Genomic DNA, 18,596 nt, shown 5'->3' on the forward strand with positions numbered 1-18,596 from the left:
CAGCAGTGTCAGTGGCAGGGCCATCGGTAGCAGTACATGATGTAGCAGTGCAGAGGATGTTGGGAAGCATGCCTAGCATTAGCACAGGGACAGATGACGGATGATCAAGGTGATGCTCAGTGAGGAGTATCACTAGAGCACAGGCCTCGCTAAGAGGGAGTGTTGATTTGGGGTAGCATCGAATGTGCTCTAGCCACGAAAATTGGTGGAGAGTCTAAAGCACATGAGATCTCCAATACCCAGAAATGGTTTGGGCAGAATCTAACTAGTTTGGGAGATATTAAAATAATTAATATTTTTAATGGAGTTCCTAAGTCTAAACTTAGGGATAATAAAATATTGATGTGAATTAATATAAAACTGAGTTACAATGGTCCAAAAGTCATGGATCAAGTCAGATCTAATATTAGTCATTGATTAGGGACTTAATCTCGGTCGTTGAATTGTCAACAAGAAAAGTATAAAAGGAGGCTTGAGGGTCACTTGGAGAACACACCAAGAGATCAAGATTTCGACTTTCTGGGGCTGGGTTTGCTGAGAAAGTTGAGAGAGTGATCAACGCTGCAGTTGAGAGGCAGTGAATACAGAAGCAGAGAGGCAGAGATAACACCAGGACGATTAGCGCAGTAGCCGAATAGAGGGATGCAGAAGCAGCGAAGGGTTCATGCAGAGCCAGCCAGGGCTCACGCAGAGGTAGCCAAAAGCTGCGCAGTGCCTCAGAGGGCCAGCGTGGGTGACGCAGAGGGCTAGAGGACTGACGCAGTGCCTCCAGAGGCTGACGCAGGCCAAGCCAGAGTGATGTTGGTCTAACGCTGGGCCAGAGAGAGGCTAACAGAGTCCCTAGAGGCTGACGTTGGGGTTTCGTGGGGCAAATTGGAGCTATGAAGCTGCCAGAGTGTTTATCCGAGGTTTCAGCCGAAATATCTGTTTCCCAGTAGAGAGGTACTACTGCCGAGATTTTTCTCTGTTGGGTGAGCCGGATTGTATTCTGAAACTGCTTAATAAATCAAACCCTTAGATAGCTACATCGATTTTCCCGTGTTGGGTTTTTCCAGGGACATTAGTCCAAAAACAACGGTGTCACTTGTGTGCTTGTTTCTGTTTTGTTTAGTTGATGATCTATAATGTGTTGAAAATGTACTTGTATTTATTTCCAGTATTTACATGGTAAATAACTTGTTAATTAACAGAACAAGTAGGTAGGAATAAATCAGTAAAGTACATGAAGGGTTTCTAAATAGTTAGAATTAGAAATTCCAGCAAGTTGGGGTGATAATGGGCCAGAGAGGCTGACACAGTCCCTAGAGGTAGATGCTGGAGATTTCGTGGGACAGATTGGAGCTGAGAACTGTGGGATTGCTCATCCAGGGTTTTAGCCAGAATATCTATCTCCGACTAAGAGGTACTATTGCCAAGGTCATTCTCTATTGGGTGAGTTGGTTAGGCACTCGGATTGTATTTTGAAACTGTTTAATAATAAAACCCTCAGATAGCTGCAACAGTTTTCCCACATTGGTTTTTCCGGGGACATTGGTCCAAAAACAACGGTGTTAGTTGTGTGCTTGTTTTTCCTTCAATTGATGATCTGTAATGTGTTGAGCATGTACTTCTATTTAATTTCAATATTTACATGGTAAATAACTTGTTATTTAAATAGAACAAGTAGGCAGAAATAAATCAGAAAATACATGAAGGATTTCTAACATTTAGACTTAGAAATTCCAACATGGTATTAGAGCGTGGTTGCAGACCATAGGAGAATTGAGGGCATCAGCCCAACAAAGCAGCAGCAGCAGAAACAGTTGTCCCAAGTGACAAAAGTTGTTCCTAGCGAAGAAGCAGCAAGGGAGGGTGACGCAGTGCCTGGGTCATCAAGTTTGAGTCGGGAGGAGAATCAACGCAGTGGCAAAAGGGAGCAAACCTAACCTATGTAGTGCCCAGTCATCTTTCTCAATCAGGAAGGATTGACGTCCATGGCCAGGAGGTGCGGATTTTGGTGGTGTCGGGATTGTGCAGAGCCTAGAAGCTCTAACCTTCAGTTTGTTGAGGCATAGGAGGCTGTGGGTAAGTTGCGGAGTGACGCTGGTGGAGTATTCTGGTCAGAACAGTACCTAACAGGGAAAGACCAAGGAAGAGGGAGTTGCTGCCGAGGATTTCTAACGAAGAAATCTGGATCAGTGGTGCAGCTACACTAATGATCGGAGTGGGGGCATCTCGACATTGGCAGAGGGGTTTCCAGGAGGGAAATCAAGGCTCAAAGGGAGTCACACCGAGAACTTCCAGAAGGGAAGTAGAGGAGTAGCGAAATGGCAGTGAACAGAGTAAGAGACCAGGACATACTGGACAGAGCCTCAAACTCCGTAGTCTGGAAGGCCAGAATCTTGTCCATTCTAGACAAGAATCGTCTCAAGCACTTCGCCTTGAAGATGATGGCGATCCCAGTTGACCTGGTTGAGAACGACAAGTATGAGGAGACAATGGTGAGGGCCAAGAGCATCATCCTTGACGGGGTCAAGGACCATGTAGTACCACATATTGCCGAAAAGGAAACAACAAATGCAATGTGGGAGGCCCTCACGAAATTGTATCAGCATACTTCCGTGCAGAGGAAGATGCTACTCGAAAATCAGTTGCGGTCATACCAGATGCAGAAGGGAGAACAGATCGACACCTTCCTCAGTCGATTGAAGGAGATCTGGGATTAGCCGACTTCCATATGGGCCACGCTGGATCAAGAATTGATGGTGAGGACAGCCTTGAATGCAGTCTTAGAAGACTTGGAGGTGTTTGTCCAGAGCATACTGGATAGATCGACCCTTCCAGATTGGGAGGAACTATGGGCGGCTCTTCGCCAAGAAGAGATCAGAAGGTTGACAAAGGCGAGAAGCAGCGGCAAGGGAGTCAAAATCAAGATGGAGGAAGAGGAGGACGTTGCCCTAGCATCTAAGGGAAAGCAGGAGAAACGAAAGAAGGACCTCTCCAAGGTCAAATGTTTCCACTATGGGGAACTAGGTCACTATGCGAGCCAGTGTCCGAGGAAGAAGAGCAAGGGAGAGGCTTCCGAGACCAAGGTTGCGCCCGCAAGGGCAGAGAAGGAAGTGGAGACAGATGATGACTATGCCATGAGTGCTCACACGCCACTTGAGAGGAAGTGCGGAGACATCGAGCTGTATTCGGATGGACTACAGGCGACAAGGGGCAGGATCCTCGAGGTACCCAGCCTATTGGATTATACCTTGCTACAGGATCCCCGAAGAGTAGTAGCAGTATTGGAGAATGTCAATAGAGACGGATGCAGATGGAGCGACAGAGGGAGCTACAATGCAGGAGTCCTCGGACAGCGTGAGGCAGTAGTGCGAGATGCATGGAGTTGTTGCAGCAGCGCAGAGGTCAGAGAGGGAGCACTTGTCAGTGACAGAAGGAGTTTCAGCATCGTGGGTGCCTCTAGCCTGACAAAGATGTCAAAGTTGGGAGATTAGTTACTTACTTCTCAGTAACTGAGTCGTAGTGCAGCAGTTAGCAGTGGCAGTACTATCGGTAGCACGATGCAGCATAATGAGAGGGGTTCTCATACGGATGCAGCAGTGGCAGTGGAAGGGCCATGGTTACAGTACATGATGCAGCAGTACAGAGAATGTTGGGTAGCAAGCCTAGCGTCAACACCAGGATCGATGCCGGATGATCAGGGTGATGCTCAGTGAAGAGTATTACTAGAGCACAGTCCTCGCTAAGAGGGAGTGTTGATTTGGGGTAGCATCGGATATGCTCTAGCCACGAAAATTGGTAGAGAGGCTAAAGCACATGAGATCTCCAATGCCCAGAAATGGTTTGGGCATATTCTAAACAGTTTGGGAGATATTAAAATAATTAATATTTTTAATGGAGTCCCTAAGTCTAAACTTAGGAAAAATAAAATATTAACGTGAATTAATATAACACTGTGTTAGAAGGGTCCAAAAGTCATGGATCAAGCCAGATCTAATGTTAGTCATTGATTAGGGACTTAATCTCTGTCGTTGAATTGTCAACGAGAAAAGTATAAGAGGCTTGAGGGTCACTTGGAGAACACACTGAGTTCATCAAGAATTCGATTTTTTGGGGCAGGGCTTGCTGTGGAAATCGAAGGAGTGATTAGAGTTGCAGCTGAGGGGCAGTATAGAAGAAGAGAGGCAAAGAGGGTACCGGGAGCATCAGCGCAGAAGCTGGGATAGAGGGACGCAGAGCCATCTAGAGGCCACGCAGAGCCAATCAGGGCCCACGCAGAGGCAACCAGGAGCTGCACAATGCCAGAGAGAGCCAGCGTAGGTGACACAAAGGCTCTAGAGGCTGACATAGTGCCTCCAGAGGCTAACGTAGGGTGAGTTGGGGTGACGCTGGGCCAGAGAGGCTGACGCAGTCCCTAGAGTCAAACGCTGGATATTTCGTGGGGCAGATTGGAGCTGAGAACTGTGGGATTGTTCATCTGGGGTTTTAGCCGGAATATCTATCTCCGACTGAGAGGTACTACTACCGAGATCATTCTCTATTGGGTGAGCTGGTTTGGCACCCAGATTGTATTCTGAAACTGCATAATAATAAAACCTTCAGATAGTTGCATCGATTTTCCCGCATTGGGTTTTTTCGGGGACATTGGTCCAAAAACAACAATGTCAGTTGTGTGCTTGGTTTTCCTTCAGTTGATGATCTGTAATGTGTTGAGCATGTACTTATATTTATTTTTAGTATTTACATGGTAAATAACTTGTTATTTAAACAAAACAAGTAGGCAGAAATAAATCAGAAAGTACATGACAGGATTTCTAACAGTTAGACTTAGAAATTCCAACATGGCATCAGAGCGTGGTTGCAGATCACAAGAGAACTGAGGGTATCAGCCGAGTAGAGCAGCAGCAGTAGAAACAATTGTCCCGAGTGACAGAAGTTGTTCCTAACGGAGAAGCAGCAAGGGAGGGGTGACGCAGTGCCTGCGTCATCAAATTTGAGCCGGGAGGAGAATCAGCGCAGTGGCAGAAGGGAGCAGACCTGACCTATGCAGTGCCCAGTCATCTTTCTCAGTCAAGAAGAATTGACGCCCATGGCCAGGAGGTGCGGATTTTGCTGGTGTCAAGATTACGCAGAGCCTAGAAGCTCTAACCTTCAGTTTGCTGAGGCATAGGAGGCTGTGGGTAAGCTGCGGAGTGAAGCTGGTGGGGTACTGTGGTGAGAACAATACCTAACAGGGCAAGACCAAGGAGGAGGGAGTTGCTACTGAGGATTTCTAACAAAGAAATCTGGATCAGTGGTGTAGCTGCACTAACAATCGGAGTGGGGACATCTCGACATTGGCAGAGGGGTTTCCAGGAGGGAAATCGAGGCTTCGAGGGATTCACACCGAGAACTTCCAGAAGGAAAGTAGAGGAGCAGTGAATGGCAATGAACAGGGTAAGAGACCAGGACAGACTGGACGGAGCCTCAAACTTCATATTCTGGAAGGCCAAAATCTTGTTCGTTCTAGACAGGAATCGTCTCAAGCACTTCGCCTTGAAGACGATAGTGATCCCAGTTGACTCGGTTGAGAACGACAAGTACAAGGAGGCAATGGCGAGGGCCAAGAGCAACATCCTTGACGGGGTCAAGGACCATGTAGTACCACATACTACCGTAAAGGAAACGGCAAATGCGATGTGGGATGCCCTCATGAAATTGTATCAGCATACTTCCATGCAGAGGAAGATGCTACTAGAAAATCAGTTGCAGTCATACCAGATGCAAAAGGGAGAACAGATCAACACCTTCCTCCGTCGATTGAAGGAGATCCGGGATTAGCTGACTTCCATAGGGGCCACGCCGAATCAAGAATTGATGGTGAGGATAGCCCTAAATGCAGTCTCAGAAGACTAGGAGGTGTTTGTCCAAAGCATACTGGATAGGTCGACCCTTCCAGATTGGGAGGAACTGTGGGCGGCTCTTTGCCAAGAAGAGATCATAAGGTTGACCAAGGCAGGAAGCAGCGGCAAGGGGGTCAGAATCAAGGAGGAAGAGGAGGATGCTGCCCTAGCATTTTAGGGAAAGCAGAAGAAACGAAAGAAGAAGGACCTCTCCAAAGTCAAATGCTTCCACTATGGGGAACTGCGTCACTATGCAAGCCAGTTTCCAAGGAAGAAGAGCAAGGGAGAGGCTTCCGAGACCAATGTTGCGCCAGCAAGGGCGGAGAAGGAAGTGGAGACGAATGATGACTATGCCATGAGTGCTCACACGCCACTTGAGAGGAAGTGGCGAGACATCGAGCTGTAGTCAGATGGACTACATGCGATAAGGGGCAGGATCCTTGAGGTATCCAGCCTCTTGGATTATACCTTGCTACGGGAGCCCGAAGAGGAGTAGCAGTATTGGCGAATGTTAGTAGAGACGGATGCAGATGGAGCGACAGAGGGAGCTACAGTGCAGGAGTCCCAAGACAACGTGAGGCAGCAGTGCGAGGTGCATGGAGTTGTTGCAACAGCGCAGAGGTCAAAGAGGGAGCACTTGTCAGCGACAGAAGGAGTTTCAGCATCGTGGGTGTCTCTAGCTTGACAGAGATGTCAGAGTTGGGAGATCAGTTACTTCTCAGTAACTGAGTTGCAGTGCAGCAGTTAGCAGTGGCAGTGCTATGGGCAGCACGATGCAGCATGATGAGAGGGGTTGTCGTACGGATGCAGCAGTGGCAGTGGCAGGGCCATGGGTAGCAGTACATGATGCAGCAGTACAAAGGATGTTGGGCAGCAGGCCTAGCATCAGCACCAGGACCGATGCCGGATGATCAGGGTGATGCTCAGTGAAGAGTATTACTAGAGCACAGTCCTCACTAAGAGGGAGTGTTGATTTGGGGTAGCATTGGATGTGCTCTAGCCACAAAAATTGGTGGAGAGGCTAAAGCACATGAGATCTCCAATTCCCAAAAATGGTTTGGGCAGATTCCAAAACAGTTTGGGAGATATTAAAATAATTAATATTTTTATTGGAGTCCCTAAGTCTAAACTTAGGGAAAATAAAATATTAATGTGAATTAGTATAAAACTGTGTTAGAAGGGTCCAAAAGTCATGGGTCAAGCAAGATCTAATCTTAGCCGTTGATTAGGGACTTAATCTCGGCCGTTGAATTGTCAACGAGAAAAGTATAAGAGGAGGCTTGAGGGTCACTTGGAGAACACACCGAGTTGATCAATAATTCGATTTTCTGGGGCAGGGCTTGCTGAGGAAATCGAAGGAGTGATCAGAGTTGCAAGTGAGGGGTAGTGACTACAGAAGCAGAGAGGCAGAGAGGGTATCAGGAGCATCAGTGCAAAAGCCGGAAGAGAGGGACGCAGAGCCAGCTAGAGGCCAAGCAAAGCCAGTCAGGGCCCACGCAGAGGCAGCCAGAAGCTGCGTAGTTCCAAAGAGAGCCAGCGTGGGTGACGCATAGGCTCTAGAGGCTGACAGAGTGCCTCCAGAGGCTGACGCAGGGTGAGTTGGGGTGACGTTGGGCCAAAGAGGCTGACGCAGTCCCTAGAGGCAGACGCTGGAGATTTTGTGGGGCAGATTCGCGCTGAGAACTGTGGGATTGTTCATTCGGGGTTTTAGCCAGAATATCTATCTCTGATTGAGAGGTACTACTGCTGAGATCATTCTTTGTTGGGTGAGCCGGTTTGGCACCCAGATTGTATTCTGAAACTGCTTAATAATAAAACCCTCAAATAGTTGCACCGATTTTCCCGCATTGGGTTTTTCCAGGGACATTGGTCCAAAAACAACAGTGTCACTTGTGTGCTTGTTTTCCTTCAGTGGATGATCTGTAATGTGTTGAGCATGTACTTTTATTTATTTTCAATATTTACATGGTAAATAACTTGTTATTTAAACAAAACAAGTAGGCAGAAATAAATCAGAAAGTACATGAAGGATTTCTAACAGTTAGACTTAGAAATCCCAACAGTAAAGCCGTGTGAGTTTCTATATGATTCACACCATATCTAAATTAATTCCGATTAATTAACCACTTTTCCTAAGTTGAGACTTAGGAAACATTTAAAAATAGGTTAATAATTTAATTGAGACACTTCTAGATGGAATTTCCATAAACAATTTCGGGGTTATGGAGAACTCTTGTTCTTAGCCTCTCCTCAAAGTTTCGAGACTAGAACACCCCCAATGCAACAAAAACTAACGTAGAGGATTTCGCACCAAGCCCTAGAGGAGCTCCCTTCGCCTTAGAGGGACGAAGAAAATAGAGAGAAAAAGGTGAAGAAAGATTGATTTGTCAATAAGAAAGTGATCACCAAGGATTCTAGACTAGTGCCTGACCACTGGGAGAAATGGAGTCGAGAATTACTTTGATTTGATAATTTCGCTCTTGAAGGAGATCTAATGCAACTTCGCTATCCCTAGAGGAGGCAGCTTCACAACTACTATACAATTTTATACTTTGTTGACAATAGTTGGAGTTTCAAAGATGCAAGATTAACCTCTATGAACATTCATTCATCATTATCTTGAGTAATGCATGCAATAACCTTAATGTTCTCACAAATTCGCATTAAACTAGGGCACATTAAAGATCATGAAATAACATTCCATACATTAGACATTTATCAATGTAAAATATAGCATCAAAATGTACTTACAAGACAATGAGAATATATCCATCCATCAACATTGCAAAAAGAAGCTCCAAGAAAAGATAGCGAAGATTTCCAAATGTCAAAATGCATCCAAACATCCAAATTTCATCCAACAATTGTTGGTCTAAGTTTTTCAAGAAGAGAGATCGAAATCCAAGTGATGATGAAATACAAAATGAGGCCTCTCTTATTATATGAGGCTCCTCAAGTTCAATTTAGCCTAATCTAGCCCCAAATAATATTTTAATATACAAAATAACGTCTTTGGTGACAAGCCCACCAAATAGCTCATGAAAAGAAAGATAACCCATCCAAAGCTAACCGAAATGATAAAATAACAATACAAAATAACATTTCTTTGGTGACAAGCCCACCAAATATCTCATGAAAAGAAAAATAAGCCATCCAAAGCTAGCTGAAATGATAAAATAACGGGCAAGAGGGTTGTTGGAAGGCCTAAATGAGTCCTCAAAGTGCCATATTGCTTTAAAATAAATAACAATTACTTTAAAATGAAATGTTTCAAAGTGAAACACAAGTAACCTTGTCAATCAAGAAGATGTTAGCAAGATTTAAAATTGCTTCCAAAGAAATGCTTTCAAAATATAATCATTCACAATACTAGAGCATGTAAGGAGGCAAATAAAATCATGAGACAAGCTAAAACTTCACTTTGCAAAATAAACAATATGATACTTGCCCAAATGAGATATTCAATTCAAAACATTTTCATCATGACAAGTAAATAATTTGCAAGTAAAATGTGTTAATATGAAATGCACTTAACTAAGGTTATATGCAATTATCTTGGTTAATTTTAAGCTAGATTTCTAATCTAAATGAGAGATCTTCTTTTTGAACTCTTATCAAAGGGTGAAAATTGGCGTGATTGTAAGAAAGAGGGGCTGAGGGAAGTCTTACAAGCCAGCATGTGCCTTTGTTCCTTGAAGGAGACAAGCCACCTCCATAACTGCAAGGTCACACACTCTTTACCTTACTTCATACCAGTTGGAAGAATTTTCCAAGAAAGTATTTTTCTTATAATGTCTATCAACCAAGGTTATACTTGGAGGTAAATTAGAAATGCAAGCTAATCTAAAATGCTTAAATGAAATGCAAGTAAGTTCTCCCAAAGAAATATTAAATTTGCACTGCTTCAAAGGAAACGTTGCTCAACAATATATTGCAAATATTACTTTCAAATGGAGATTAGCTTGTAAGCAAACTAGAAATGATGCAAGCAAGTTGCTTGTAGATAAACTTGTTTCAAGTAGACATTGAAAATAGAATGCTCCAATATTCAAAATAACAATGTAGCATAGAAATGAAGCATGCATTCAAATATACATGAAACAAATTTGTCAAACTAAATGGAAATGAATTAGTAAACAAAATTAAAGTTTGCTAGAAATTGAAATGTTTGCATGTGAAGAGTAGATTTCTCAAAGTAAAGTGCTTGTAGCTCAAAGCAATATATAAAATAACGAATGCAAAGTCTTATGTTGAATTGTAGCAAACTTATCTAAACAAAATATAAATGTGATGAGTGAGGTTGTGTAAATTTTAAGCATGCAATTAAAATGGAAACAAAGAAAATGGAAAAGTTAATCTACCCACATGTTTCTCTCCCTAAATGGAGAGAAGGGATATCATCGGTAAAACCCAAGCTCCCACAAGAAACTAGATATTTTATTAGTTTTTTTAGATGAGTATAAGGCCCCTTAATGGGATGACCAAAAGATGGAAGGGAAAATTACAAAATAGAAGTCTATAGGAACCAAGATCTCCTTCCAAGAAGTGGCAACCACAATGGTCAATGAACAACTCTTGAAATCTGAAAATTACAAGTGCCCAAATCCCACAGCCAAGCTAATTTGTTGTTGTCCAAGATTTCCCATGGCCTCCCTAAAATTGATGCTCAAGTGCTCTTGGGGTCCTACAACAAATAGGTAGAGTTTTAAACTTTAGCTTCCTCAATCCTGTCAACACAAAGGAATTGGAGCAAAACTCCAAATCTTGCCTAATTTTCAACATGCTCTTCAATAGCAAAAAAAAAAGTTATTAGCACAAGAAATTGAGACAAATGATTTTAAATGAAATTCGATTTTGAAACACAAGGTAAAGGCCAAGGATCCCTACAACACAAAATTGTAAGATGAGACCTTGAAATATGACAAATGTGAGTTCTTCAATGAACTTTCTCAAGAGGAATGATTCCTCCAAGAATTTCCCCACACTCGAGGCTTGATCCAAGAGATGTCTCTACACAACTTTAAATACACATTAGATCCACATGGGTTAAAAGAAATACAATGATAAAGAGATCTTACAGATTTATTGAAAAATCAACTAAAACTTTCTCTATCTAGAGCAAACTCTCAAAACCAAATGACAATGTGAGATAGCTACACATTAACAAATCTCTAAAAGCATAATGGAAACTAATGAACACAATAGCATAAGTAGAAAATGAAGCACAATGATCAAGATATTACCATGCTTAAGAACAACAACACCTCATATGTGAACCCCCAAGTTTTTTATTGCAATAGAACATAAGTGTACATAAGAGCAGAGATTCCCCAAACACAATAGCTCGTTTTCAATGGATACATAGTGAGAGCACATGGCTCTATTGTATAAAAGTTTGGGAGTCAATCTCAAGGAAAATGGTGACAATCTCAAAACAAATGGGTGAAAATCCCAATGCTCCTTCATGCAAATTCGAATTTCCCAAGTGGCAACAAGAATCCCTGAAGCAAAATCGAATTCCATGATGAAATGACAAGTGTAGAAGGGTAGGAACCCATGTGAGGACAATTTCCCACAAAAATCTCTGCCGAATATTCTCTCAAATATGCATTAACTCCATAAATTGGAATTTTCTAAGTAAGCAACTTCCTCATTTATTGTCAAAAATTTGATTTCCTCGAGTGGGCCATGTATTTATGATGCAAGGTACCAAATAATCCTTCAGTTATTCTTTAACTCATTCCTTTGACTTGAGATAATGTCCAAGTCATTTCCATGTCATTTTGTCACATGGAGCTATTTATTTTTTTCCATTTAATTTATTTTTGGTTTAATTTATTACCAAATTTCCCACTAAACTTAGGAAAAGTGGATTTTGAGGGTCTAGAACACATTTTTAACCCCTCAAAGTATGTCATACTATTAATTTGAGGGTGACAGGTGTAATTTTGATCACACATACCCCATACAACTTCTCTAAACATCACTTATTACATTTCATATATAAAATTTATTTCAATTTTCACCCTGCGGGAAATTTTTTAAATTAAAAAATGACCCCTTAGACCTAATCAAATTCCACAAAAAAATTTATGTGATCTAGTATGGTAATATACAATGACCCTAAACACTAGGACTCACCCAGGGCCTCATTGTCAAGCCGCACTTCAGCTGTGGGGTTATGCTTGGAGAAAAAAACTCAATTAATTATTAAGTCCTCGTAACGATATAATAATTAACCAAGTGAAAAAGACCTTCCATAGTGAACTCACTTGATGAAAAGGTCCCAAGCTACCTAGGCCTGTTACATGACTCAACTCATCATACTAGCATCACTTTACATCATCCCCACGGGGTTTATGGAATCTGAGTACAACAAAAGAAGATAAGAAGAAAAAGTAGAGTTGAAAAACTCTTGTGATATGATGTTCTCTGATGGTACATGAAGCCTCTAATACATCCTTGGGCATAGAGTCTTCAAAAAAAATTGGGTACACTCTATTGGTCAACAGGACCCAATGGACAAATGTGGACCAAGATGGGGAAAATGTGAAAAGGGCTAGTAATGAGCGGAGGGGAGTGAGATATATGGTATCAGGAAGCTAGTAGCCAATAGAGGAGATCCCACGAGACTAGGATACAAAATTAACCCCCCAAGTTGAGGTAAGGGAACAAAAGTAAAGTCAAAGGTCGTTTCTTCTATCAAATCCCCTTACTAATCCATGCCCAAATGTACCCAAGAAAAGCAAGCATAAACACCCAATTACATAATGAAAAGTCATACTTTCGGGGTTGGAAGGCCCACCTTCAAACATACGATCATAACAGATGAGCGAGAGCACACAATAACCGACTCAAGTGGTGGAGAACGGTGGCACATCGAGCTATCAGGTGGTTGCAAGGGGTTCTTGGTTGTTGGCTGAAGACAAATCTAGGAGAAAATTTATCCTATAGGGTCATCCACAGGTGGTGGGTAATAGGATTGAAGGGCCTTAGGTGGCATTACTAGAGGACTAATGGTTTTATGGGGTCTTGTATGAAAGTTTCAAGTCTGAAATTCTTATTGCAGTAACTGGAAATTATTCTTCTAATTATTAATTAATTAACAATTTATTTGCTACGACAAATACTGAATAAATCACACTGCAATCTTCACAATTGAGACAATTATTTTTGGAAAAGTGTTCCCGAGAAAACCCAACTTGGGAAAACCATTACAGTAGATAAGGGTTTTATTATTGAGCAGCAGCGAATTTATCTTAGTACAATCTGGATGTCGAATATTGGCTATCCTGCAGAGAAAATACTGGAAAAAATATCTTGAGGGAAATTCCCCTCACTCCGAGCAATCCAGGCACTCGACTGCCACCGAAATTCAAGTCATCCACCTAGCTTTGCGTAGCTTCTGCATGACCCTGGCGCAGTCTGCTACATGCTCAACCAACAACCACTGAAAATCAAGCCATCCTGCCTACTACTGATTGGGAAAACGCTTCTTCGGCCCTCTGGAACCTTGCCTAACCTCTAGAACTGAAAAGATCTTCCTTCCTCAGCAAATTGAACTGCCCCAATGAAGCCTTTGTGCAACTTCGATGGAGAAATTTTGGCTTCTCTGCAAATGCACTCACCGGATTTGGAAATCTTTCTTCAGCTTCATTGTCTCTGCCCCCCTCTGTCTCTGCTTCCTTTTGAAGTTCGAACTCTTCTGGCTACTGCCTTTAGAAATTCAAACTCTCTATAGTTCTCACAAGTGTCTCATGTGTATTCTCCATCTACCCATTGACTTCTTATAATCCTCTGTTTGAGCTCCAACGGCCAAGATTAAAACTTAATCAAGAGCCAAGATCATATCGGAGTCGATTTGTGTGAGTTTTTAGATGATTCACACCTTATCTCAATTAATTCTGATTAATTAACTAAATTTCCTAAATTTAGACTTAAGAAACATTAAAAAATGGGCTAATAATCTAATTGAGACACTTCTAGGTGGAATTTCCAATAACGATTTCTAGGTTATGGAGATCTCATGTGTTTTAGCCTCTCAGAAGGTTTCGAGACTAAAACAACTTCGATGATACAAAAACTAACACTCCCTCTTATCAAGGAAGGTGTTCTAGTGTTGCACCACTGCTACTACAACACCATGTCTCTGTATCACCCTGTCACGTTATTGATGTCTGGACACAGTGACTGATTGCCACTACCCAACAACCACTACGCAACTCTGATGTTGCATTTCTGTTGCTGTTGACACTGCTATACTACTACCAACTCTACATCTGCACTGCAACTCCCTCTCATCTGTTGCTGTTGCAACTACAACAAATGCAACTGAGAAGCATCTGAAATTCTGAATCAAATGTGTCTGTTGCATTTGTCTCCAAGCCCCAACTGCTACTAGCTACTGCACTGTCACTGAAGAATCTACGTTGCTACTGACTCTACTACTGAGTCTCCTGCTCTGCTATCAACATTGCACTGCGCTCCTCAACACCTTATTGCTACTAGTCTTTAACTATCACTCCAGAAGATGATTGCATCATCTGACACTGATCCATCGTGCTACTAAATATTGTGGGCCCTTTGTAGCAAGGTAATGATCCATGAGAATGACACCTCAATGGACCCTGCCCAAACTTTGTGCTGCTTTAGGACTATAGTACCATATCGCCCCACCTCTCTCCTGGAGGTATAGCTGCAAACATCGCAAATTCTTCCTCCAACCTGGAGGACAACTTGTCTATCTCAACAGACGCTACTGCTTGGTCTTGCTTCTCCTGCTTGTCCTTCTTCCTGAGAGGACACTACGTACTATAGTGGCCTAGCTCACCACATCTGAAGCACTTGACCTTGGATAGGTCCTACTTCTTCTTCTTCTCCCCCTTGTGAAAATTCCTCAATCGGAATCCCTACTACAGCCAGCTAATGTTACTTCTCATACTTGTTAATTCATAGAAGTTATTTATTGTGTGCTACAGTAAATATCGAAGTAAATACTACTGCAACCTTCACTTAATTAAAATTATATGCGGAAACAAAAGACTGAACAAGAAAGAAAATACACCGTTGTTTTTGGACAAATGTCCCTGGAAAAACCCAATGCGGGAAAATCGGTGCAGCAGATCTGAGGATTTATTATTATTAAGCAGTAGCAAATTCTGAATACATTTATTAATACCTCACTGGTTATTCAATTACAGAGAGAAATACTGGCAGAAAAATTTGTGAGATTACCTCACACAATCACTAAGAAAAATCTCGGTTGATCCAGACACTGGATGAGGTGCCTCTGGCAGGCCCTATGTTGCCTCTGCGCAGTCCTCACACAGTCCCTGCGTCAACCCCTCTAGACACTGCGTCACCCAACCAGTTGATCGATTTGCTACCCGGAGTCACTGCTCTCAGCCTCCCAATTGCACACCCCAGCTCCCGGCTTCTGAAACCGACTCTGCCCAACAAAATTTCGGACTTTCTCTCACCCTCTACGCTGCCTCTGCGTGGCCCTTCATGGGCTTGCATTAGCCTCTGCGTAAGAGTTGTTGGATCACTCTCTGCCTCTCTCTGTTGATGATTCTCTGGCTAAGAAAATATCTCTCTCTCTTCGGATGCTATCCCTACCCCTCAGCTGCAAGAAATCTCCTCAATCAGAACTTCCTCATAAGAACTTCTCACTTCAGAAATTCGATCTCTTCATCTCTCGGTGTGCTTTCCAAATGACCCTCAAGCTTCCTTAAATAATCTTCTCGTTGACATTCGACAACCCAAATTAAAAGCTAACCAATGGCTAAACTCATTTTAGCTTGATCCTCATCTTCTTCTAGAAGTTACACCCACAATTAGATTAATACCCATTAATATTTTTTATTTCCTAAGTTTAGACTTAGGGATCAGGGTCCCATTAAAAAATATTAATTATTTAATAAAATTGGCTTTGGGTGAAATTTCCCAAAACGCTTTCTGGGTTCTTTGGAATACATGTGCCCAAGCCTCCCTGCAAAATTTGAGGCCTAGAGCACATTCAATGCTACCCCAAATCAACACCCTTTCCCCTGACTGGGACCCTTCGATGTTAGGGCCACATTCTCCTCTTCGTTCTCACTCTTCGCGCCCTTGTTGCTATCTCTGTTGATGGTGCTCTTTACTAAAGCTCGCCTCAACTCCTCCTGTTGTAGATCAACGCACATCCTATCCCATCCAAGCTTAGTGTCTCTACCCAATATGCTTTGGACAAACACTTGCCAGTCCTCCGAGACACTGTTTAGTGCCAATCGTACAAGCTTTGTGGTTTGGGGCACCTCCCTAACAGCTGATAGTTGATCTCGGACCTCTTGAATCCTAATGAGGAAGTGATCTATGCCCTCACCCTTCTGCATCCTGATGCTCCTCAACTTCTCATGGAAAAACATCTTCTGTTGTTTGGTAGGACTCTGATATAGTGTAGAGAGAGCATCCCACATCTCCTTGGTAGTATTCTTGTCAGCTACATGTGAGACTATATGATCTCGAACTCCATCCAAGATCATCCACTTCGCCTTCGCCATTTCATTTTTATACTCCTGTTGATCTGCATCCTGAGGTACTGCTATCACGTTCTCTGCGTAGGTCTTTAGAGCATACTCATCAAGGAGAAAGGACATTCTTGTCTTCCAAATGACATAGTTGGAGGCACTATCCAAATTGTCTTGATCTCTGAGCCCAGTTGTAGCCATCTCGAATCGAGTCGAAAACTCCCTCTTTCCCTTTGCTTAGCTACTGGATCTGCTTTTCGCACTCCCTTATGGAGTGAGGAACTCTACCCACAGCTACTGCCAATCTGCAACTAGAAAATAGATCTCTAAAGCTCGAGATCCCCTGAGAGAAATTTTCCCTCTATTGTGTGTGCTTTTCTCTTCCACCTGACACTGATTCTACTACCGCAAACTACTGCAAAACCCTTTGCGCCTAACGAATGAATATGCTCAATGAAAATATGAGTTGTTGCTTCTCCTTCTGCCTGTTGGAATCACTATTATGGACAAAATGAATTTTCTACCACCCTGCAACTGAAGATCGAACCCTTGCCCAGCAATTCATACAGCCTGGTTAGGTACTGTGCAACACCAGAAAATTTTGGCCTGTTGCTCCCTCTGAATAGCGAAATTTTTATCTTTCACTTATGAGCTTCCTGGCTAATCAATCACGCTCTGATACCATGTGAAAATTTCAAGTCTGAAATTCTTCTTGCAGCAACTGGAAATTATTTTTCTAATTGTTAATTAATTAACAATTTATTTGCTACGGAAAATACTGAATGAATCACACTGCAATCTTCACAAATAAAACTACTGAAAATAATCACATTGGAAATTGAGAAAATCTAGCACACACACAAAATTTGAGACAAGTATTTTTGGACATGTGTCCCCAGAAAAACTCAACTCAGGAAAACCGATGCAACAGTTGAGGGTTTTATTATTAAGCAACAGTGAATTTATCCGAGTACAATCTGGATGTCGAATACTGGCTATCTTGCAGAGAAAATACTAGCAAAAATATCTTCAGGGAAATTCCCCTCACTACGAGCAATCCCGACACTCAATTGCCTTTGAAAATCAAGTCGTCCACCTAGCTTTGTGCAGCTTCTGTGTCACCCTAGCGCAGTCTACTACGCGCTTATCTTGGAACCACTGAAAATCAAGTTGTCCTTCCTGCTACTGACTGGGGAAACGCTTCTCTAGCCCTCTGGAACATCTGCCCAGCCTCTGGAAGTGAAAACGTCTTCCTTACTCAGCAAATCGAACTACCCAATGAAGCCTCTACGCAGCTTCCTGGAGAAATTTCGACCTCTCTACAAATGCACTCACCGGATCTGGAAATCTGCCTCCAGCTTCACCGTCTCTACCCCTCTCTATCTTTGCTTCCTTCTGAAGCTCGAACTCTTCCTGCTACTACCTCTGGAAAATCGAACTTTCCAAGGAAATCGAACTTTCTGTGGTTCTCAAAAGTGCCTCAAGTGTATTCCCCATCTACCCATCGACTTCTTCTTATAATCCTCTGTTGGAGCTCCAACGGCCAAGATCATATCAGAGTCGATCCGTGTGAGTTTCTAGATGATTCACACCTTATCTCAATTAATTTTGATTAATTAACCAGATTTCCTAAGTTTACACTTAGGAAACATTAAAAAATAGGCTAATAATCTAATTGAGACACTTCTAGGTGGAATTTCCAAAAACGATTTATGGGTTATGGAGATCTCATGTGCTTTAGCCTCTCCACAAGGTTTCGAGACTAGAACTCCTCCGATGCTACAAAAACTAACAACCTGCTTATGTAGGGGTAATCACCAGTGTATGGGCCAGTCCAACCCACATCAAGGTGCGTCTTTGTCCTATCACATGGTCAGAGTCTATAGAGTTTGTAGGTGACCTTGCCTTTGGTGCATTGCTTCTTAGACAACCCTCATGCATGGTAGTCTCATATTGACAACTTTCACAATTTTCGAGGTAGTTCGTGGTTCTCAAAGCAAAGTGGTCCCGGTGGTCAAAATGTCAACTTGGTCTTAGTTTGTTCAGCTTCATGAGAGGAGTCCATTCCACGTTGAATTTTTCTAGTTAGAGAAGATAGTGGCTAGTGACATCTTAGTAAAAATTGGTTAAACAATTTTCTAGGTCGCTAAACAGGGTTAGCATTGGGCAGTATGCTATGTGCATTACATCAGAAGTTGTCTACAGAGAGAAAAGAACAAAA

General features: G+C 42.5%; 1 protein-coding gene across 4 annotated transcripts in view; it reads right to left on the reverse strand.

Annotated features, from left to right (window-relative positions):
- LOC149236313 (nucleoside hydrolase 3-like) overlaps positions 1-18,596 on the reverse strand; it is a 335,414-nt gene that overhangs the window by 233,266 nt on the left and 83,552 nt on the right. Inside the window, exon 2 of one of the 4 annotated variants that reach the window (XM_089372375.1) lies at positions 9,537-9,585. The exons of the other annotated variants lie outside the window; for them this stretch is intronic. The gene's annotated coding sequence lies outside the window, so the exon portion shown is untranslated. The remainder of the gene's footprint in view (positions 1-9,536; positions 9,586-18,596) is intronic. 4 annotated transcript variants of the gene reach the window in all.

Source organism: Pinus tabuliformis, chromosome 8, assembly GCF_031772625.1.
Source record: "Pinus tabuliformis cultivar Carrire ecotype Pingquan chromosome 8, CPIR1, whole genome shotgun sequence".
NCBI classification, from domain to species: Eukaryota; Viridiplantae; Streptophyta; class Pinopsida; order Pinales; family Pinaceae; genus Pinus; species Pinus tabuliformis.